The 24,567-nt window shown below is 37.7% G+C and overlaps 1 protein-coding gene across 1 annotated transcript in view; it reads right to left on the bottom strand.

The window, feature by feature from the left end:
• Positions 1-24,567, bottom strand: part of GABRR3 (gamma-aminobutyric acid type A receptor subunit rho3) — a 725,962-nt gene that overhangs the window by 356,274 nt on the left and 345,121 nt on the right. The gene's annotated exons all lie outside the window — the stretch shown is intronic.

Raw genomic sequence — 24,567 nt, 5'->3', positions numbered from 1 at the left:
GAACAGATGCAAATCCTAAGAATTCTGCTAGGGATCAAAAGGTCTTTCATTCCACTTATCTGGGACCTGGTGAATTGCCCATCACCATGGGGATTCAACACATATCACAGAAAGAAAGAAAATGAAATGGGACTGCAATAAAGAAAAAGTGAGAGGTGAGTTAAGACAGTGAAGGCAGAGCCACATTTTAAGAGGATGCTTTTAGCCCACTCATTGTCTATGAATAACAAGAAGAGGGAAAAGGCTCTCACTGTCTATGCTGTCATTTTTGTTTTTAAGAACTTTTATTGAGATACAGTTGACATACAATAAACTGCATGTATTTGATTTTTTGTTCTTATTAGTAATGTATATGTGGTAATCCCAATCTCCCAGTTCATTTCCCAAACACTCCCCGCTTTCCCCACTTGGTGTCCATACATTTGTTCTCTACATCTGTGTCTCTATTTCTGACTTGCAAACTGGTTGATTTGTACATTTTTCTATATTCTGCATATAAGTGTTAATATATGAGATTTGTTTTTCTCTTTCTGACTCACTTCACTCTGTATGACAGGCTCTAGGTCCATCCACGTCTCTATGAATGTCCCAATTTCGTTCCCTTTTATAGCTCAGTAATATTCCATTGTATATATGTACCACATCTTCTTTATCCATTCATCTGTTGATGGACATTTAGGTTGCTTCCATGTCCTGGCTATTGTAAATAGTGCTGCAGTGAACACTGGAGTGCATGTGTCTTTTTGAATTATGGTGTTCTCTGGGTATATGCCCATCAGTGGGATTGCTGGGTCATATGGTAACTCTAATTTTGGTTTTCAAGGAACCTCCATACTGTTCTCCATAGTGGCTGTATCAATTTAGATTCCCACCAACAGGGCAAGAGTGTTCCCTTTTCTCCACACCCTCTCCAGCATTTACTGTTTGTCGATTTTCTGATGATGCCCATTCTAACTGGTGTGAGGTGATACCTCATTGCAGTTTTGATTTGCATTTCTCTAATGAGTAGTGATGTTGAGCAGCTTTTCATGCGCCTCTTGGCCATCCATATGTCTTCTTTGGAGAAATGCCTATTTAGGTCTTCTGCCCATTTTTTGATTGGGTTGGTCGTTGTTTTGGTATTGAGCTGGATGAACTGTTTATATATTTTGGAGATTAATCCTTTGTGTATTGATTCATTTGCAAATATTTTCTCCCATTCTGAGGGCTGTCTTTTCATCTTGCTTATAGTTTCCTTTGCTGTGCAGAAGCTTTGAAGATTCATTAGGTCCCACTTACTTACTTTTGTTTTTATTTCCATGACTCTAAGGGGTGGATCTAAAAAGATCTTGCTGTGATTTATGTCAAAGAGTGTTCTTCCTAAGTTTTCCTCTAGGAGTTTTACAGTGTCTGGCCTTATATTTAGGTCTTTAATCAATTTTGAGTTTATTTTTGTGTATGGTGTTAGTGAGTGTTCTAATTTCATTCTTTTAAATGTGGCTGTCCAGTTTTCCCATCACCACTTATTGAAGAGGCTGCCTTTTCTCCATTGTATATCCTTGCCTCCTTTGTCATAGATTAGTTGACCACAGTTTATGTCTGGGCTTTCTATCCTGTTCCATTGATCTATATTTCTGTTTTTGTGCCAGTACCATACTGTCTTGATCACTGTAGCCTTGTAGTATTGTTTGAAATCAGGGAGCCTGACTCCTACAGCTCCGTCTTTTTCTCAAGATTGCTTTGGCTATTCGGGGTCTTTTGCATTTCCATACAAATCATAAAATTTCTTGTTCTAGTTCTGTGAAAAATGTCATTGGTAATTTGATAGGGATTGCACTGAATCTTTAAATTGCTTTGGGTAGTATAGTCATTTTCACAATGTTGATTCTTCCAATCCAAGAACATGGTATGCCTCTCCATCTGTTTGTGTCATCTTTGATTTCTTTCATTAGTGTCTTATAGTTTTCTGAGTACAGGTCTTTTACGTCGTAGGTTTATTCCTAGGTATTTTATTCTTTTTGTTGCAGTGGTGAATGGGAGTGTTTCCTTAATTTCTCTTTCTGATCTTTCATTGTTAGTGTATGGAAATGCAAAAGATTTCTGTCTGTTAATTTTGTATCCTGCAATTTTACCAAATTCATTGATTAGCTCAAATAGTTTTCTGGTGACATCTTTAGGATTTTCTATATATAGTATTGTCATCTGAGAACAGGGACAGTTTGACTTCTTCTTTTCCAATTTGGATTCCTTTTATTTCTTTTTCTTCTCTGATTGCTGTGGCAAGGACTTCCAAAACTATGTTGAATAGTAGTGGCGAGAGTGGACATCCTTGTCTTGTTCCTGATATTAGAGAGAATGCTTTCAGTTTTTCACCATTGAGAATGATGTTTGCTGTGGGTTTGTCATATATGGTCTTTATTATGTTGAGGTAGTTTCCCTCTGTGCCCACTTTCTGCAAAGCTTTTATCATAAATCGGTGTTGAATTTTGTCAAAAGTTTTTCCTGCATCTATTCAGATGATCATGTGGTTTTTATCCTTCAAGTTGTTAATATGGTGTATCACATAGATTGATTTGCATATATTCAGGAATCCTTGCATTCCAGGGATAAACCCCACTTGATCATGGTGTCTGATCCCTTTAATGTGTTGTTGGATTCTGTTGGCTAGTATTTTGTTGAGGATTTTTGCATGTATATTCATCAGTGATACTGGTCTCTATTTTTCTTTTTTTGTAGTATCTTTGTCTGGTTTTGGTATCAGGGTGATGGTGGCCTCATAGAATGATTTTGGGAGTGTTCCCTCCTCTGCAATGTTTTGGAAGAATTTGAGAAGGATGGATGTTAGCTGTTCTCTAAATGGTTGATAAAATTTACCTGTGAATCCATTTGGTCCTGGGCTTTTGTTTGTTGGAAGATTTTTAATCACAGTTTCAATTTCATTACTTGTGATTGGTCAGTTCATATTTTCTATGTCTTCCTGATTCAGACTTGGAAGGTTATACCTTTCTAAGAATCTGTCCATGTCATCCAGGTTATCCATTTTATTGGCATATAGTTGCTTGTAGTATCTCTTATGGGGCTTTTTATTTCTGCAATGTCTGTTGTAACTTCTCCTGTTTCATTTCTACTTTTATAGGTTTGAGTCCTCTCCCTCTTTTTCTTGATGAGTCTTGCTACAGGTTTATCAATTTTATTTATCTTCTCAAAGATCCAGCTTTTAGTTTTATTGATTGTTGCTATTGTTTTCTTTGTTTCTATTTCTTTTACTTCTTCTCTGATCTTTAAGATTTCTCTCCTTCTACTAACTTTGGATTTTGTTTTCTCTTCTTTCTCTAGTTTTTTACATGTAGGTTAAATTGTTTATTTGGGATTTTTCTTTTTTTGAGGTAGGATTTTATTGCTATAAACTTCCCTCTTAGAACTGTTTTTGCTGCATCCCATAGGTTTAGGATTGTTGTGTTTTCATTGTCATTTGTCTCTAGGTAGTTTTTGATTTCCTTTTTGATTTTTTCAGTGATCTCTGGTTATTTAGTAGCATGTTGCTTACCCTCCATGTGTTTGTGTTTTTTTACATGTTTTTTCTGTAATTGATTTCTAATCTCATAATGTTGTGGTTGAAAAAGATTCTTGATATGCTTTCAATTTTCTTAACTTTATCAGTCTTGATTTGTGACCCAAAATGTGATCTATCCTGGAGAATGTTCCATGTGCACTTGAGAAGAAAGTTTAATCAGCTGTTTTTGGATGTAATGTCCTATAGATATCTATTAAATCAGGCTGGTTTATACTGTCAATTAAAGCTTATGTTTCCTTATTAATTTTCTGTCTGGATGATATGTCCATTGGTGTAAGTGGGTGTTAAAGTCCCCCACTATTATTGTGTTACTGTCGATTCCCTCTTTCATAGTTGTTAGCATTTGCCTTATGTATTGAGGTGCTCCTATATTGGGGGCATATATATTTATAATTGTTATCTCCTCTTCTTGAATGGATCCCTTGATCTTTAATGTCCTTTCTTGTCTCTTGTAACATTTTTTATTTTAAAGTCTATTTTATCTGATATGAGTATTGCTACTCCAGCTTTCTTTTGCTTTTCATTTGCATGGAATATCTTTTTCCATCCCCTCACTTTCAGTCTGTATGTGTCCCTAGGTCTGAAGTGGGTCTCTTGGAGACAGCATATATATGGGTCTTGCTTTTGTATCCATTCAGCCAGTCTGTGTCTTCTGGTTGGTGCATTTAGTCCATTTACATTCAAGGTAATTATCGATATGTATGTTCCTATTACCATTTTCTTAATTGTTTTGTTGTTGTTTTTGTAGATCCTTTTCTTCTCTTATGTTTCCCCCTTAGAGACGTTCCTTTAGCATTTGTTGTAGGGCTGGTTTGGTGGTGCTGAATTCTCTTAGCTGTTGCTTGTCTGGAAAGCTTTTGATTTCTCCGTGGAATCTGAATGAGATCCTTGCTGGGTAGAATATTCTTGGTTGTAGGTAATTCCCTTTCATCACTTGAAATATATCATGCCACTCCCTTCTGGCTTGCAGAGTTTCTGCTGAGAAATCAGCTGTTAACCTTATGGGAGTTCCCTTGTATGTTATTTGTCTTTTTTCCTTTGTTGCTTTTAATAACTTTTCTCTGTCTTTAATTTTTGTCAGTTTGACTACTATGTGTCTTGGTGTGTTTAACCTTGGTTTTCTCCTGCCTAGGACCCTCTGCACTTCCTGGACTTGGGTGGCTATTTCCTTTCCCATGTTAGGAAAGTTTTCAACTAGAATCTCTTCCAATATTTTCTCGGGTCCTCTCTCTCTCTCTTCTCCTTCTGGGACCCCTATAATGTGAATTTTGGTGCATTTAACATTGTCCCAGAGGTCTCTTAGGCTGTCTTCAGTTCTATTCATTCTTTTTTTTTATTCTTTTCTGCATCCGTGATTTTCACCATTCTGTCTTCCAGGTCAGTTATTTGCCCTTCTGCCTCAGTTAATCTTCTATTGGTTCCTTCTAGTCTGTTTTTCATTTCAGTTATTGTGTTGCACATCTCTGTTTGTTTTTTCTTTAATTCTTCTAGGTCTTTGGTAAACTTTTCTTGCATCTTTTCGATTTTTGCATCCAGTCTTTTTTCAAAGTCCTGGATCATCCTCACCATCATTATTCTGAATTCTTTTTCTGGAATGGTGCCTATCTCCACTTCATTTAGTTGTTTTTCTGACATTTTATCTTGCCCCTTCATCTGGTACAAATTCCTCTGCTTTTTCATTTTCTCTATCATTTTGTGGCTGTGGTTTTCAGTTCCAGAGAACGAAATACTATTGATACTGCTTGATACTGCTGTCTGCCCTCTTGTGAAGGAAGCTATCTAGGAGGCTCGTGGGTGCTTCCTGATGGGAGAGACTGATGGTGGGTTGGGCTGGGTGGAGGGAACTCAGTAAAACTTTAATCCGAGCAGAGCTCAGTAAAACTTTAATCTGCTTGTCTGCCAATGGGTGGGGCTGTGTTCCCAACTTGCTGGTTGTTTGGCCTGAGGCTACCCAGCACTGAAGCTTACAGACTCTTTGGTGGGGCTAATGGTGGACTCTGGGAGGGCTTGCACCAATGAGCACTTCCCAGAACCCCTGCCTCCAGTGTCCTTGTCCCCTCAGTGAGCCACAGCTGCCTGCCACCCTGGCAGGCAATCCTCCAACACTAGCAGGTAGGTGTGGTTCAGTCTCCTATGGGGTCACTGCTCCTTCCCCCTGGGTCCTGGTGAACACACTTTTTTGTGTGCCTTCTAAGAGTGGAGTCTCTGTTTCCCCCAGTCCTGTGGAGGTCCTGCAATCAAATCCATGGCTTTCAAAGTCTTATTCTCTGGGGATTCCTCCTCCTGTTGCTGGACCCCCAGGATGGGAAGCCTGACGTGGGGTTCAGAACCCCCACTTTAGAGGGTAGACTTCTGTGGTATATCTGTTCTCCAGTTTGTGAATCACCCACCCAGCATTTATGGCATTTGATTTTATCCCAATTGTGCCCCTCCTACCATCTTGTTGCAGCTTCTCCTTTGTCTCTGGATGTGGGGTGTCTTTTTTGCTGAGTTCCAGTGTCTTTCTCTGGATGACTGTTCAGCACTGAGGTGTAATTCTGGTGCTCTTGCAAGAGGGAGTGAGCACACGTCTTCCTACTCTGCCATCTTGAACCGTCTATCTATGCTGTCTTGAAAGGCACTTCCCACCTGTGTCTGTATTTTGTAGGATAATCTGAAATCCTTCACTAATTCAGAAAGTTAGATGAGATTGCAGAATGTAATTGGGATGGGCTTAGAGAAGAAAAGGGAAGTGGGAGAATATGATGGAAATGGTCAAACTTGGTAGATTATTTTTAAAAATGAAGCTAGTAAGATAAATCAGTAATACATAAGTTATTTTTTGGACTGCACTGTTTACAGGAGGGTTTCGAATGCATGTTACCAAAGCTCAATTAATGTTAACTTGTTATAATGTCAGAGAGCCTAGTGGATGGCTGGGAAAGACATAAAAATGAGCAAGATTTTGGATATTTTGTGCCCCCAATGTCCTTTAACATTAGCTTTCATCTCACTCCATACTCTAAGTACAATGAGTGCCCTGTCTCTGGGTCCACTCCTGCCCTTCTCAACACTGAAATTCGATACACCTACTTAGTGATACTGCTGAGGACCTTATTCTGCCTCTGTATTTGCAAAACTCTAGTTACTTATTTTCTATATCCTGTTGATACTCAAATGCCCTCAACATAGTTGCCAGCTTATTCTTCACAGACAGAACTATGATTAAATCATATCCATTTGCAATAACTTTTAATGGATTGACATTGCTAATTGATTATGTGCAAATATGGTATTTGTATCTCACCCTAATTTGCTCACCATGGTATTATAATGTCCTTTCAAATAATGTCTTGGTTTAACTCTGAAGTCACTGACCATACAATTCTCCTAAGGGACCCTGTACTATACCGAAAATGAGTTGCAGAAAGCTTTCCGGACACCCTTTAGACTATCAGATACATGTTTTTGCTAACACAGGTATCTCCAAAGAAAATATCTCCCCTCTACTAACAATTCATCCATCTTTATTAACAATTCAAATATTCTCCTTTCTTCAAGGTTTATCTCAAATGTTATAGCTTTCATAATGCATTTCCATATTATATTGAAAAAGATAATGCTTACTCATTTGAAACATTTAGCAGTTTATTTATATTTCTTAGGCCACACTTGGCCTTCTATAATACTTATTTTGAGGCCACAAGCTTTTTTTTTTTTTTTATAAATTAGATGCCCTATTCTCTATCTTTTGCAGCACTTAGCACCATGGCTTATACACATGAGGTCCTGAGTAAGTTATCTGTGAAATATTTGTAAAATTGAATTTAATCTGAAAGCACAAATACATAGAATGCAGTAAGAATATATCACTCATTTTCAATCTTGTAATGAGCCCCAGGAGACTATTGGGCCTTGGACGGCTGTTGCATGCAGCTCACCATCTTAAGGTTCTTTCATGATAATTGCAAGTAGCATACATCTAAAGTTAACTATTCTTGTTCTTTTTAGCACTATGATTGGCTCCTGGGGCAGACTATAACATACATCAGGGAGAAGCTATTCAGTTAGATGTTTCCTTTAAACATTTGTTTGGTATAAAAGATGTTTTGTTTAAAATATACAAGCATTCAAAACCATAATTATTCTACAATCTGAAGGTCCATTTCACAAGATTAGACTAGGTCATCTGCCCTTGTTTTTGTTCCTATGAGGGATACTCCTAAGCTCTTGGAAAGAGAGTAATGGATCATAGTTTAGCTGCTTTATTTTTTCCTGAGAAAATCTATGTTATTGCATATGCCTGTAATTTAAAAAATTTTGTTGCTGTATAATACTCTTAGTGTGCTGATGGTTTCCTGTCAGTTGTCTTTTTACTTGTTCATTCATTACTATGACCAAAAAACTGGACTGATAATACAAACAGCTAGTATCGTCTGCCATCGTAATGGTCTGATTCTCTAACTGATTCTTTTCTTCAATCAGTAGTCTGATGTCAAGCTATGGTTATATGAACAAACTCTGTTACTTGTCAATATTTACATTATGTTGGGTGACTATGGAACAGACAGTTGGGGGACTCTCTGAAGCTCAGGATTCCTGTGCAGCCTTCTCTTTTGTATGTCTGGTCTATAGAGTCCTCTGCTGTGTTATCCTTTAGTGCAATCTCAACTGCTTTATGCCTTCCACAAATTCACCAAAATCCCTAGTTCACTAACGTGATCTAATTCTCACATCTGTTATAGATATTTTTCATCTTTTGAACTTCATTTTTTGTCCCTTTAATAGCATGTTGGGAAAGAAGTAAAATATACACTTGTGCTAAAACCACATTTTGGACAATATTCTGTTGATTCCTTTAACAGGGAACTATAAAATTACATATGTATTATTTAATGATTACTTAAGAGTAAAGCATGATATATTGTTAAGTTCGCTCGGTTGTCTAGAAAACTGGTGATGTTTGATTAAACCATCCCGCGGTTAATACTAATAATATGTATGAAATACTCTGTATTATGAAGGTGTATTGCTTTTCTTAAACTAGAGATTTAAAAGAATTCATAGTTCCTCTCTCTTTATATACATTTATTACACATACTTTTTTCTCATCATTTTATAATACCTTCTACTGTTCAGAAGACTGCTGACAAAATTATCCAACAATACATTCAAAGAAACAAGACTTAGAATTTTGGTAAAATCAAGGAAACACCAATCAAAACTAGTATAGTATTTCTAAAGTCAGGTTTGTTAACATTATGGCAGAATCTTATTGAGTGTACATCAGGTATGTGTCAAAACCTCCAGTTTTAGGACTTTTCTTTAGTTCCTTAAAAAAAAAAAAGAGGTTTTCAAAATTCAGTGGCTTGCAATTACCTAGGAAGCTTGTTAAAATGCAGACTGACAATCTCTATCAATAGAGTTTTTGATTCAGTAATGTTAAAGCGATCGGTTTGGAAGCATATTTAGTGAAGCACTCTTTAGGGTTGAATTTGAGGTCCCCTTAAAATTCATATGCTGAAGTCCTAACTTATAATGTGGTGGTATTTGGAGGGAGATCTTCGGGAGGTAATTAGGGTTAGAATATGCCATCATAAGGGTGGGATATTCATGATAGGATTAGTGCACTTATGAGAAGAGAAAGAAATAGGAGACGGTGCCCTGCTCTCTCTTGCCCTTGCTTCTTGTGCTCTCTTTTACTCTTCTGTGCTTGCTCCCTCTCTCCCCACCACCCCTTTCTCCATGAGCTCTCACCTGGGGAAGGCCTTGTGAGCTCAGTGAGAAGGCAGCTGTCTCTAAGTCAAGAAGCAGGCTCTGGTCAGGTACTGTATCACTGGCACCTTAATCTTGAACTTCCCATTCTCTAGAACTCTAAAAAAACTAAAGGTTTGTGTTTAAGCCATCCAGCTATACATATTTTGTTATAGCAGCTGAACAGACTAGGACAACCACTGTTTTAAAATAATCAGTGGAGCAAAATTGTTATAATAACTAAATATTAAGAGGCCAAAGAGAAGTGTCTACATTCCCTACTTAAACAGTACTATGCAAACATTCTAAAAGCTTTCACCTTCTGTATTCTACGTTTTTCCCTGTTTTGGGCAGGCAGATACAGATGTTACTATGACATCTGTTTTGAAGGATGAAGGATTGTGGACTTTTGAATAAATTTTTCTTGGAAATCATGGTTGAAAGTGATGATAAACAATCAAAGTTGCCTTGCCTAATTTTAATAAGGCTAATGGGAAGGAAATCTGTTCATGAGAACAAAAACTAATTGCCAACTTTCGTACAACTTTTGGATCAACTTTGGTACCATCATTCTCAGAAAACTTGCATGTACAGGATGTTCCACTTGCTGTAATAATGTGATGTTTATCTCCTCTGTGGAGGAACTCTCTATTTGAGGCTTATTTGATAGCAATAACTGACAAGCTTATCATATATTGATATTTCCTCTATTTTTCAAGAAAAAGAAAGAGATTCATTAAGTTTACAGTGAGTGTTAAAGAGACTTCAAAATGTCTAAGATTGTAAGACTGAACTAAAAAGTAAAACCCAACTATACACTGCTTACCCAAACCCACTTTAAATATAAGACCCCAATAAGACCCAAATAAGTTAAAAGTAAAAGGATGGGAAAAATACATCATCCAAACACTAGGAAAAAAAAAAAACAGAACTGGTTTTACTGATAGCAACTAAACTGACATATTGACAGTATGGAACACTCTGCCCAATAGAAGCAGAAGACTATTTTAAAGCACACAAGGAATAGCTATCAAGGTATGATACATTATTGAGTTGGATATGTTACTTATGTGTGCTTTTTGGTCTGTTTGAAATATCTCATTGCTGTCCACTCTATTTGTGGAATAAATTAAATTGGAGACATTTTAAGGCATGTAAGGGCCTTTTAAGTTTGTTATGCCACTTCTTTCTCAAGAAAGAATTGCAAACTCATTATCCTCACCAAAGAAAGAATTACTGACCAAAGTCAAATGATTTGTACCTCCCAAAAGAACTAACTTTTTACTAGAGATCAATGTTCTAAAACACAAGAGTAAAGTTCTTTTTTTTTTCCAAATTAAATAATGCTTTATACAAAAAAGTGTTGACCATCCTCTGAGCCTTCAGAAAGTCATAATCGTTTTGCTGGTGGAGGGTTGCTGGTTGATGGCTGCTAACTGATCAGGGTGATGGTTGGTGACGGTTGGGGTGGTTGTGGCCCCATCTTAAAAGAAGACAACAGGGACTTCCCTGGTGGCTCAGTGGTCAAGAATCCACCAGCCAATGCAGGGAATGTGGGTTCGGTTCCTGGTTTGGGAAGATCTCACATGCCGTGGAGCAACCAAGCCTGTGTGCCACAACTACTGAAACCTGCTCCCCTAGAGCCTGTGCCCCACAACAAGAGAAGCCACCTCAGTAAGAAGCCCTTGCACCACAATGAAGAGTAGCCTCCACTCGCCACAGCTGGAGAAAGACCGCATGCAGCAACAAAGACCCAACACAGCCTAAAAATAAATACATTAATTAAAAGACTACAATGAAGTTTGCCACAATGATTGACTCTTCCTTTCATGAACAATTTAACAGTAAAGTTCTTATACAGTTGTGTTTCTCCTTTCTCCCTTCTCTTCTCTTCCCCTCCTTTCCCTTTCTTTGCTTTCTTTCTTCTTCCCTAAGGTTGAATTGTTGCAAAACTAACAAATTTCATTATAAAGACTCACTGCTAAGTAGCAATACACACACACACATATAGATAGATAGATAGATTAGATTCTTTCAATTTGACAAACTCATATAACAGTTGGAAAGCAATACATGGCAGATGCCATTTTCTCTCCCACGGCAAGTGAATAAGCAGGCTAAAGGTGACATGAGTACGGCAGCAGATACCTGCTATGTTCCAAAGCCTAGTAATCAGCTTCATGGGAGTGGGAAGCTGGGGCTGCAGTACCAGTGATAGCAGTGCTAGCAGCAGTCTTCTGACCTCTTGATATAGCAATAGAGCTGTGACCTTGAAAATAAAGCCTAAAGATCTTTTAAAGCACCAAATTCCTTTATTTTTCCTAACATTTCGGTAGTGGTTTCTGCTTCTTGCATCAAAATATAACAGAGGAGAGAAGAGAAACCTCTTACACTGTTGGTGGGATGTAAATTGGTACAGCCGCTAAGGAAGACAGTATGGAGGTTCCTTATAAAACTAAAAATAGAGTTGCCATGTGATCCAATTATCCCACTCCTGGGTTTATGTATGAAAAAACGGAAAACACTAATTTGAAAAGACACATGCACCCCAATGTTCATAGCAGCACTATTTACCACAGCCAAACATTGAAACAACCCTAATGTCCAACTGGCTTAAGAAGATGTGGTACACATAAACAATGGAATATCACTTATCCATAAAAACAATGAAATATTGCCATTTGCAGCAACATGGATGGACCGAGATATTATCACACTAACTAAAATAAGTCAGACAGACAAATATCATATGATATCACTTATATGTAGAACCTAAAAAAAATGATACAAATGAACTTATTTACAAAACAGAAATAAACTCACAGACATAGAAAAGAAACTTATGGTTACCAAGGGAAAGGTGGTGAGTGATACATTTGGAATTTGGGATTAACAGATACAGATATTAAGTGAAGTAAGTCAGGCAGAGAGAGAGGGGAGAAAGATCGTGGCAAAGTAGAAGGACATGGAATGCATCCCTCTCCACAGATGCATCAGGAACACATCAAAAGATGCAATAATTCCCAGAGGAAACCAGCTGAACACCAGCAGAAGACCTCAGACACCAGATAGGACTGCAAAGATCCTGACATAACTGGGTAGGACAGAGGGAAAAGAAAAAGGAGAAAGAGGAGAGGAAAGGAAAGGGATGGGTCCCACACTCTGGGGCGGGGGGAGCTGAAACAGAGAGGAGATGGCCGAAATCTGGGAAACATCCATTATCTGATGGCGAAACCCCTTCTCCAATGGGGAATTTCATTGGGTCAGAAGGGAGGCATTTGGGACTGTTCAAAGAGGGTGAAGCAGCTGATCTGTGGCAGACGGGAAAGAAGGAGAAGCACACGGAGGGACCACACCACAGCTCAGCGTGTCCAGACTGAGACAAGTGTTCACAGCTGAACAGGGTGTCTGGGAGCTGGACCGTGGGAACTGGAGAACTGGTTCAGTGTGAGAAACACTGTTGGCAGTGGGGAGATGGACTAAGGGGACAGGAGGGAAGAAATCCACAGTGGAGAATGCCTACCACAGAAAGCTGGGCTGCCATGGTAGCAGCTCGCTACTGCTGACTCAAAGCAGGGGAGAGGAGCCAGGCGTGTAGTCTCTCTCTTGGCACCTGTGAGGGACAAAGGAAGGACACCTCTGGGCCTGAGGCAGTGAGGGATAACAAAGGCCCCCAGCCAGGGCTGGCCTAGAGTGCCTGCAGCCGAGAGTCAGAAGTCTGCGGAGTGGTCCAGCTCTGGAAACATTCTGTTTACACCTGAGCCACCAGTGTCCCTCTGCAACCGGCACCAGCACTGCTGCCTGGGCTCACATGACCCAGGCAGGGCACTACTGCAGAATCATACACAGGCGGGAAGAGCTGCAGTTGTGGTCTCTCTTTCCACCTGAGCTGCCAGCATCCCTCTGCAGTGGGCACTGCCACTGCTACCCGGGCTTCCACGACCCAGGCAGAAGCTACTGCTTACTCACTCTCAGGGGAAGGAGCCACTATGGTATCCTCTCTCCCCACACATGGGTGCTTACAGATGAAAAATAAAGGAAGCTCTGCTGGTCGCAGAGTAACACAAAAAGCCCAAGGTGAGTAGAAGGACGCTTACAGCTAAGATCTCAAGGAAACAGAAATATTAATTCTATTGATCTGGTCCATTCTGGGGTCAGTTCTAGCTCTTTTTTTTAAATTCATTACGATCTTAGTGCTAAGGGATCTACATGTTTTATAACATGTTTTTTTACTCTATTTTTCTTCTATTTTTATTTTTAGGCTTTTCATATATTTCTATTTCTAGATAAGTTTTTTGTAGTGCTGACTGTATCTCCCTGACCTTCTTTTCCTCTCTATCTTTTATACATTTCTATTTTTTTCTTTTTCTTTTCATATTTCCAGTCACACTATGCTCTTCTGCTGCCCTGTCTTCTATCCTTTTTTAGTTTCTCTTACCATAATATACTTATAATCAATATTTTTGGCCTGCTCTGTTTCCTTGCTTTATTCTCCAGATGACACACTGATTTGGTTTTTATTATTAGGTTTTGTCTTTATCTTAGTTCTAATTATAATTGTCTGATTTTGTTTTGGAATCATCAGTCTGTCTGGTTGTACTCTTGCTCTTTGTTATATTTGATCCTAGCTTTCAAAATTTCCCTGGATTTCTGTTTGTGTGTGTGTGTGTTTTCTTTCATTTTGGTTTTATTTTTTTTTTTTGGTTTTGAATTTTTGTTGGTCTTCTCTTTGATTGTCTGATTGCATACACATATGTTCTGAAAGTGGCTTCACAAATACATTAAACACTGTAATAGTGTATTCACTCTGAAAAGAATTTGAATATGACATCTTTGATAACAATAGAGCTGTGCAGCCTGGAGACTTATATCACATTTAACTCCACTGTGGAGGCGGGTTTGTATCTGAATGAACAGAGGGAAATTCCAGGAATTCTGCTAGCCATCAAAAGATCTTTCATTCCACTCTATCTAGGATATCGTGAATTTCACTTTTTGTTGGGTTTCAACTCTCATACCACACAGAGAAATTAACAGAAATGGGAAGGCAATTAAAAAATGTGAGAAAGGAGTTAAAGCAGGGTAAATCAGGCCAAACTGTACCAGGGTGGTCATCGCCCAAGTGTGTGTCTATGAGTTAACTAGAAGGGTGAAGATGCTTCTCAGTGTCTATGATGTCTTGAAAGGTGGTGTCCAGTTGAATTTGTATGTTGTTATGGTAATCTGAAAAGCTTAACTAAATTACAAAGTTAAGGGATGAAACTGTAGATTTAACTGGGATGGGCAAAGAAAAGAGAAGTGGCAGAGTAGGAAGAAAATGGTTTCAACCTTCCTACAATTTTAAAATAATGAAACTGATCAGAAGAAAAGAAGTAATATGTATAGATTATTAGAATGTGTTGATGAGACCAAGAGGCTTAAAATGCATATTGCCGAAGTTCAAATAACGTGACAATGATATATCAGCATATCCAGTGAGTAACTGGCAAAGACATGAAAATGAGCAAGAGTTTGCATGTTTTATCCCCCGAAAGTCCTTAAATGTTAGTTTTTGTTACACTCCAAACTCTAAAAATAACAAGTGATTCGTCTTCAGGTCCATCTCTGAGCTTCCAAGCTCACCACTGATTCTATACACATTGCTACTGACATCACTGTGGCCCTCACGCTAGAACTATTGACATCTATAATTTGCAATAGTCTTGTCGCTTACCCTACATCCTGTTGGTACTCTCTTACTTCCCAAATATTGCTCTCAAGTTATTATTTATAAACAGAACTCTGAGTAAATAATATCCCTTTTCAATAATTTTCATGAATTGTCATCACTATGAGCTTATATGTATATATGCTATACATATTTAGAACTCACTTTATGCACATGGATATGTTTATTTCTTCACAACTATGTACAGATTACTATATAATCTGATTACTATTTTATATATATAGATACACATATGTATCTATATATATTTCCTTACATTTGTTCACATTGGCATTTTTTGAGATCTTTCTCAATAAAGTCTTGTTTTAACTCTGAAATCTCCTCTTCCACAATTTTACTATGGACCTTATGTTATACATAAACAAATTACTGAAAGCCTCCAATAAACTTTCCTCACAGGTACATGCTTTTGTTCATACAGGTCTCTCCACTGAGAATGCTCCTTCCAGGCACACCTATCTTCACTTACAATTGTAATGTTCCTTTCTTCAAGGTCTATCTTAAAGGTTATAGCTTCTGTGAGGCATTTCCAGATTACCTCAAAGAGAATAGAAATGTTCCCTCATTTGAAACAATTAGTAGCTTGTTTATTCTTTTAGGCCACAGATGACATTGTATAATACTTATTTTTATACTATAAGCTTTTTGAGTTTACACTTTAGAAGTGTCACTCATTTCTATCTTTTGTGGTGTTTAGTATAGCTGCTTACACATATGAGGTACTAAATAACCATTAATGAAATATATGTAAAATTGAAATGATTCTGACAGCACAAATACTTCAAATGAAGTATGAGTGGGTCACTTGTTTTCAGTCTTGTAATGAGCTCAGCAAGATTAATGGGTCTGGAATGGCTACTCTATGCCAATTCACCTTCATATGTTTTTCTCAAAACAAAAACAAGTATAACACATCCAAAGCAAATTAATCTTCTCCTTCCTAGCAGGAAGATTTATTCCTGGGAAAGAGTATGACAAAATATCTGGGTGAAACTCTTTTGTTAGATATTTGGATCAAAGATACAAACCATATAAATATTTACAGCAAATATCATTATGACATATTTATGGAGGTGCAGGTCACAAGATTAGAATAGATCATTTGCATTCTTTTTGTTTCTTGAGGGATATCCCCAAGCCCCAAGGGAGTGAGAGGATCACAGTCCAGATGCTTTTACTATTTTTTACTAGGGAATCTATGTATTTGCATATGTCCACAATGCATTAATTTTTGTTTCTGTATAATATTCCCATTGTTCTGATTTTTCCTATAATTTAGTTAAATTTTTGCTTGTTCATACATATATAGTTATGACCCAAAGACTATATTGCTAATATAAGCAAATGGTATGTATTTGTTTCATAATCATAAAGGTTTATCTACCTAATTGGCCTTTGGTTTGAATAAAAAGGCTGATATCAAGCTATGAGCATGTGTGTTAACTGTCAAGTCCTTCTTTAGGTTGGGTGGGTATGAAGTAGGCACTGAGGGTCTCTCAGAAACCTAGGCTTCCTATTAGCTTTCTCTTGAACACGTCTAATCTATGGATTTCACTGATCTGATGTGTCTTTCAGAAAAATCCCAACTATTTTACACCTTCCAGAAATTCACCAAATGTCCTCTTCATTGATGTGTTCCCATTCTCACTTCTGCTACAATTTTTTTCAGTTTTACATATCATATATGTCATTTACTGGCATGTGGAGAAAGATGTAGAAAGATGTGCAAAGCCCACATTTTAGAAGATATTCTGCAGAATTCTCCAAAACAAACCCCTGAAATTATGAGAGCTTCAGGGAGAGCGCCTGGGTCTGACCGGTCAGGGAAAGGGCAGAAGACTTGAGAAGGTGATTTAAAGCTTAAAACTCCTTCTTCCTTTAAGAGTGATTCTTGCAACTCCCCTTTGTAATCTTGATTGTAAGCTAAGGGCTGAGTGAAGAAATTTTAAATTCTGATGAATATCATGACCCTTCCAGGGACCGATCAATCCTTAATCCACGGGCTAAAGACATTGTTTTTAGTAATCAGTCCATTGCTGTTGTAAATTCCTATTGTAAGAGGTAACTAGGTGGGGGTGATGATTAACTCCTCTATTTTTAGGGTATATAAGACACATGTAAGACTCCAACGTGGGTCTCTCCACCCCCTTCTGGTGTCTGTGCCAGAAGCTATTGTACTTTCTCTCCCTAATAAACTGTTACTCTGCTACTTAAACCTGAGCAGTGGCTTGTTATTGATCCCAGGAGAAATTCTTTTCTTCTGGAGATCACGAATCCGCACCCCTAAATGGATTTCACAGCAACAATTACATATGTATTATTTAATGGTATTTAGATACAATGAATAATACAATAATGCTAAGTTTATTTAGCTGTCTGGAACACTGCTGATACTGGATTAAACCATCCCTTGGAAATGCTAATAACATAATACAAATACCCTTTATTATCATGGTATATTAATTTTCTTAACCAGAAGATACAAAGGAATTCATAGTTCCTCTCTCTTTGTATACATGGGTAAACTTTTTTTTTCTCATCAATTTACAATATCTTGTGCTGTTGAGAGGTTGCTGACAACATTATACTAGGCTGTGTTCAAAGAATCAACAAACGTAGGAGTTAGGTAAAAATAAACACTCTCAAATCTAGAACAGTATTCCTCAGAGTGAATTGTGAACTAGCTAGGCAGAATCTCCTTAGTACATATATATTAGGTAAGTGTAAACACCTCTGTAGCCTATGCTATCTTTTCATTGTTGTTTTTCTCTTAACAGAGTGGTTCTCAAAATTTAGTTTCCCTCAGAATCACCTGGAAGACTTGTGGAAACACACACTGATGGCTTTATCATGAGTTTTTTATTCAAATGTCAATGCTGTTGGTTGGGAACCATTCTAGATAACCACTTTTCAAATAATTAGTGAAGAAAAAATTTCAAGTCAGGATATTAGAGACCAGTCAAATGGAGTCTCTACACTTATTCTGTTCCCTACTTAAGAAGCACTATGTAAATATTCTAAAGATTTCCACTCTCAACTTTGCACTCTTCTCCTTATTTTGGGAAGCTTGATGAAGATTTTCACAGGGCGTCTCTTCCAAACGGTGAAGTATTATGAACCTTCTTATAATTTTTTCTTGGGAAACATGACTGACAGTGATGGTAGCCAATCAAAATCCCATTGCATCATATTAATAAGGTTAATGGGAGACACATGGTTATTAGAAAAAATAATTATTAGTCTGGATCAACTTATGGACCATCATTTCAAAGAAATTTCATATACAAGTTATTCTGTGGGCTATAAAATAATAATGATACCTTGTTTGAGAAGGTACCTTCTAAGTCAGCCTTATTTGAGTACAACAGCTAACAATCATATCATGATATTTCCCACCACTTTTCAATATGAAGAAGTTTACTAAATGTACAGTAAATGTTTGTGTTAGTCAGGATTATCCAGAGTAACAGAACGCATAGGACACATTTCTGTTTATATTTATCTCTAAATCTATTTACATCTATATCTACATCTACATCTAAAGACGTTTGTTATAAGATATTGGCTCACAAGTTTATGGAGTCTGAAAAGTCGCATTATCTGTTATCTACAAGGTAGAAAACCAAGAAAGCTGATGGTAGTTCCAAGGCTTACAAATACATGAGCCAACAACATCACTAATTATGAGAGAAAAGCAAATCAAAACTGCAGTGAGGTATCACCTCACCCCAGTCAGAATGGGCATCATCAGAAAATCTACAAACAGTAAATGCTGGAGAGGGTGTGGAGAAAAGGGAACACTCTTGCAGTGTTGGTGGGAATCTAAACTGATACAGTCACTATGGAGAACAGTATGAAGGTTCCTTGCAAAACTAAAAATAGAGTTACCATATGACCCAGCAATCCTACTACAGGGCATACACCCAGAGAACATCATAATTCAAAAAGACACATGCACTCCAATGTTCACTGCAGCACTATTTACAATAGCCAGGACATGGAAGCAACCTAAATGTCCATCAACAGATGAATGGATAAAGAAGATGTGGTACATATATACAATGGAATATTACTCAGCTGTAAAAAGCAATGAAACTGGGACATTTCTAGAGACATGGATGGACCTAGAGACTGTCATACAGAGTGAAGTGAGTCAGAAAGAGAAAAACAAATATCGTATATTAACATATATGCAGAATATAGAAAAATGGTACAAATCAACCGGTTTGCAAGTCAGAAATAGAGACACAGATGAAGAGAACAAACATATGGATACCAAGCAGGGAAAGCAGGGAGGGTTGGGGGGAATGCATTGGAAGACTGGGATACCAAATTGTACACTCTAAATATATACAGTTTATTGTATGGTAACTGTATCTCAATAAAAGTTCTTAAAAAAAAATACACGAGCCAAAGTTATAGATTCCAGTCCATGTCTGAAAAACTGAGAACCAAGAGCACTGAGGGCAAAATAAGATTCATGTTCCTGATGAGTCAGGAAGAGAGCAAATTCAATCTTCCTCTGCCTTTTTTGTTACATTCAGACCCACAATAGATTAAATGATGCCTACCCACAAAGGATACGGCCATCAACTGTAATTCATACTAATCTCTTCCAGAAACACCCTCACAGACATAAACAAAAATAATATTTAACCAGATACTTGTGCATCTCTGGGTGGAATCAAGTTGATACATAATATGAACCATCACAAGTCCACCCACTGTCAACTTGAAACCCATACATGCTTCCTTAAACTGCACTTAAACTTCAAATAAAGACAATGGCGAGGTTATAATTCCACCTAACGTGATAAAACTATGCTATGTACAATAAAAAAAGCACTAACCCCATCCCCAGAGGAGGAGACAAAATGTTTACTCTATTCCTTAATATGTGGTAACTTAAACACTGTAATGTCAAATCAATGTTTAAATATATGATATTTAATCAATACATCTTACCATCTGGGACCACTTGTGTAAAGAAAACAAAAGTATTTATTCTACACACACACACACACACAGTATTCTTACCAAACTAAGGAAAAAATTCTCAGGTCATCTCTATTACTGATCAAACAGTATTCATAACTATCTCCCTGTACTACCCCATCCATATTCCCTTTGCCTTCATCAAGCACCATAGTTAGTCATTGTTCTTTACGTGGTGTGGTGATTCCAATCTTCATTCACAAAGAGTCTGAACCATAAGTCCTGCCCACATCGATTGTTGAAGTTTGTCATTGATAAGGAATCACAGGAACTAGTACTACCAGACATGCCCTAAGGGATCTTCCTTTTTTACATATGTACTTTTCCTCACCCCACTGTGAAGTAGTAGTCCAATTTCCCTTGGCTCAAGATCAGTCACCTTAGCCAGTACAGTTATTCCCTTCTCTGTCTGATGACGAATGAGGACCCCAAAGTGGCCCAGTGGCAGACTTAACTACCAGCTCAGGAGAATCCTTGTGTGTGCTGTGGAAGACTTCCTCCCTCAGGCTCTAAGACCCCTAGGCCATCACAATATAATATCAGGGAACACAAAGCAAAAATTATGCCAGTGAGTCACCAGGAGTAATAGTGAGTGGTGTCACTTCCATTTGCACGCCTTGATTCTGGACCTGTGATACTCAGCTGTTGGAGAAACAGTACTATGTACTGGATGCTGATTCACAAAATACACAGCCTTCTGAAGAATCTTGACCCAGCATGGTTTTGTCTTCTAGGAAGTGCTGTACTGAGTCCTAAAAGGTCATGCTATCATTTTCTCAAATTAGCTGCTTCAGAACGGAGGGGAATAGGATAAGTAAGTAAACTCCATAACATTAGTGTCATTACCACATTTCAATTATTTTGAAATGAATTCCTTGATCAAATAAATGCTAAGTTGAATACCATTTAACAGCAGTTAAGGAATTTTGTAAGTCCTCAGATGGTTATTTTGGCAGAAGCACTGCCTGCAGAGAAGGGGAATCTTTATCTAGAGTGTTTATTTTAACAGTAATGAAACATCCTTCTATGATGGAAAATTGTCCAATGCAATCAGTATGCCCCCAGGTAGCTGGCTGATCACCTTGATGAATGTTGCAATATCGGGGACTCAGTGTTGGTCTCTGTGCTGGCAGACAGGGCTCTCAGAGGTGACCTTAATCACGCTGACCATGGTGAGTGGAAGTGCATGTTGCTGATGCCATACACAACTTCCATTCCTCCCACCATGGCTCCTTTTTTCAAAAGTCCATTTTGTGATGACAGGGGTGGTTGGAGGAAGAGGTTGACTGGTATCCATAGAATGGATACCATATCCATAGCATATCATCATATCCACTTAATTATTAAAGTCTTCCACTGCTGAAGTCATCCTTTAGGGAGCATTCACATGGGACACAATTTTCCAGTATTATTGCTTCAAAGTCCTTGAGCTGGGCCAAACCATTAGCTAGAGCTCTTGAATCATTATACAATCATATATCTGGCCATTTCTCTTTCCAGGCACGTGAACAACCAGGTGAACTGCTCAAAGTTCTGTCTCCTGGGAGGATTTTCCATCACTACTCTCCTCCAGGGATGTCAGCGAGAGTGGTAAGAGTCCTGTACTTGTCCACGCTCAGATGGTGTCGATGTATTTCGCAGAACCATTGGTAAACCAGGTCCAGACAATCTCTTCCTCTGTCTACTGATTATAGAGAATGCTCACCACCTGCTTCACCCAACAAGGAGGCCATAATTCAGGGTGGGATAGAGAATCCAGCACAGCAGGCATGGGGGCCATGGACATTTAGGACACGTCTTGATATAGATTACTGGTGACTTCAAGGCTCGCTCAGGCTAGAGTATGTACATACCACTTCCATTTAATGATAGTGTGACAATGTACTCCCAATTTTATGGCTTGGTGATCATACAACACCCAGTTCATGAAAGGCAGCTCAGATGCCATGGAAAGTTGATGCCCCATAGTTAAGCATTCAGTCTCTAATAAGGCCCAGTAGCAGGCCGACAGCTGTTCCTCACATGGAGAGTAGTTATCTGCAACAGATCTCCAGGCTTTGTTCCAGACCTAAGGGTCGGCACTTTATCTGACCTACAGAGGCCTGCCAAAGGCTCCACACAGCATACCTATCTGCCACGACCACTTCAAGCACCATTCTTTCTGTTGGATCATATGGCCCCAGGGGCAAAGCAGCTTGCGCAGAAGGCTAGACCTTTTGCAAAACTTCTGCCTGTTCTGAGCCACACTCAAAATTAGCAGCTTTTCTAGTTCTTTGGTAAATTGTTTGACTTAATACACCCAAATGAGGATGATGTTACCTCCAAAATCCATAGTGGCCTAAACCAGATGTTATGTCTCCTTCTTGGTTGTAGGAAGTGCCAGATACAACAACTTATCCATCACCTGTGAAGGCATATCTCCACATGACCCACAAAACTGAACCCCAAAGAATTTCACTAAGCTGAATGGGCCCTGAAATGTGTTGGGTTTATTTCTCATCTTCTATCATGCAAACGTCTACCAGCAAGTCTAAAGTAGTTGCTATTTCTTGCTCTTTAGTTCCAGTCAGCATAGTGGACCAGTGTGATATCTTGTGGGAGAGAAAGAAATTAAGATCCTAGAGAAAGTTTGTAAACCATATATTTGATAAAAGCCTTGTATCTAGGACATATGGAGAATTCTCCAAACTCAATAATAAGAAAATATATAACTATTAAAAATGGGCAAGAGGTTTAAACAGACACTTCATTAAACTAGATATACATATGTCAAATAAGAACACAAAAACATGCTCAATATAATTGTCTCTGGGGAAATGCAAATGAAGACCACAATGAGATACCATGACCCATGACAACTTTCTTGGGGTTGGTTCCTGAAGGGAATCTAGAACTTTGGCCCAATTAAAATCATGATGATTAGCTCAGGAAAAACAAAAACAAAAACCACTAATCAAGGTATTCAGAGCATCACAAATTATAGCTAAGTTAAAGTGCATAAATATATCAGAAGTGCCATCTGTGGTGAAAAAATGTACAATTTTAATACTTAAAACTAGAATTGCCAGCAATGACTTGATGCTTATTATTTCACAGATTAATGCCCTGTGGGACAACCTGGACTTCTACAAGTTCAAATCTATAATGCCCAGAGGTAGAGCTTAGTTTTGTCCTAAAGGGAATCCTTGGATGCTATAAGGGAATTTTAGTTCTTCACTCCTTCCTGTTCTGGCAAAAGCAAACAGCTGTGCAATTGGTTAACCACTGTGTTCAAATTTATTTAAACAACATTTTTCAGATCTTCGGAAATAAAGCCTCCAAAATGAATGGGTGTGCAAGGACTTGCTACATATGTTACTGTCATTTCAGTGCTCTTTTATTATTTTCTACTTAAAAGCCTAACTCTTTGAAAGGATCACCACAATTGCTTACGAGATATGGGTAAGAGAGAAATGAATTCTATAAGATTCATTATTCTTTATATAAAATAGTCAAAACACTGTAAAATCTATAATTTTTATATTTATTTACAAGATGACCAAAAAAAAAAAAACCACCAGTAGAAACTGTAAAATACTGAATACAATATCAGTATATCTTATTTTTTGACTAAATCTGAATAAGGAAAACACCTGTAAGATTGAATTGTTCCCCTTAATGAGAATTCATTATCTTTCTAACACACCTAAAATGACTTTATACGTTTTGTTAAACTAGAATGTTAAACAATTTAAACTGGATTTAAATATCAGGTCATATGTGTCCTACATAAAAAATCTTTCAGTTATTTTGATTAAAGATCCATTCTTTTTAATTAATCACAATCTTTATTAAACTCTTCAGGTAAGTCACTTATCTTCTCTATTGTTTTGCCAACTTATGACAATAATTTCACTGAAAAAAAATATATATCAATCATATATGCAAGAAATATGTAGAAAATGTCTCTCCTCTGCTCTTTCCAGCCTTATGATTTAATAAATACCCACACATATACTGACTGAGAATTTTTCAATTATTAGTGATTTGTGATTGCATGGAAGGGAGCCTATTCCAAATGGAAATACATTTAATAACTGGAATTATTGGCATTGATTATTTATATCACCTGAATTGGGCCCCAGTCTTTGACTCAATTTTATTCTACTAGAAAAACTGGTGGAGAAGAAAGTGTTCTCAAGTAAACCCAGCAGGATTTCTAGAGAAAGTCAGTTCTAATTACTGTGTTAATACATATAAAGAAACTTTTAATTATGTAAAGAACTTTCCAGCAATGCTAGTATATTTATAAACAGCCAACATTTCTAAGGCAAAATTTAAAATTAAATTCTATCTGTCACACAAATTCCCTAGGAAGAGAAACTTGGAATTTTGAAGAAAAGTGTAAGAACAGATTCCCAGTGTTGATAACTTCTAATGAAAACCAGGGTTAAGACAAACATTTACCTGCAAACTTTCTCCTTATTTCCTTCTCAGTGCTTATCTGATGCTGCCTCTGTCTTCACTGGCTTCTCTTTCCTACACTTCCTTCTCCACATCTCTGCTTTGCTTTTTCTAT

Source organism: Hippopotamus amphibius, chromosome 10 (assembly GCF_030028045.1).
Source record: "Hippopotamus amphibius kiboko isolate mHipAmp2 chromosome 10, mHipAmp2.hap2, whole genome shotgun sequence".
Taxonomy (NCBI): Eukaryota; Metazoa; Chordata; class Mammalia; order Artiodactyla; family Hippopotamidae; genus Hippopotamus; species Hippopotamus amphibius.
The sequence above is the reverse complement of the archived record's forward strand: the minus strand, read 5'-3'. Positions and strand labels throughout refer to the sequence as shown.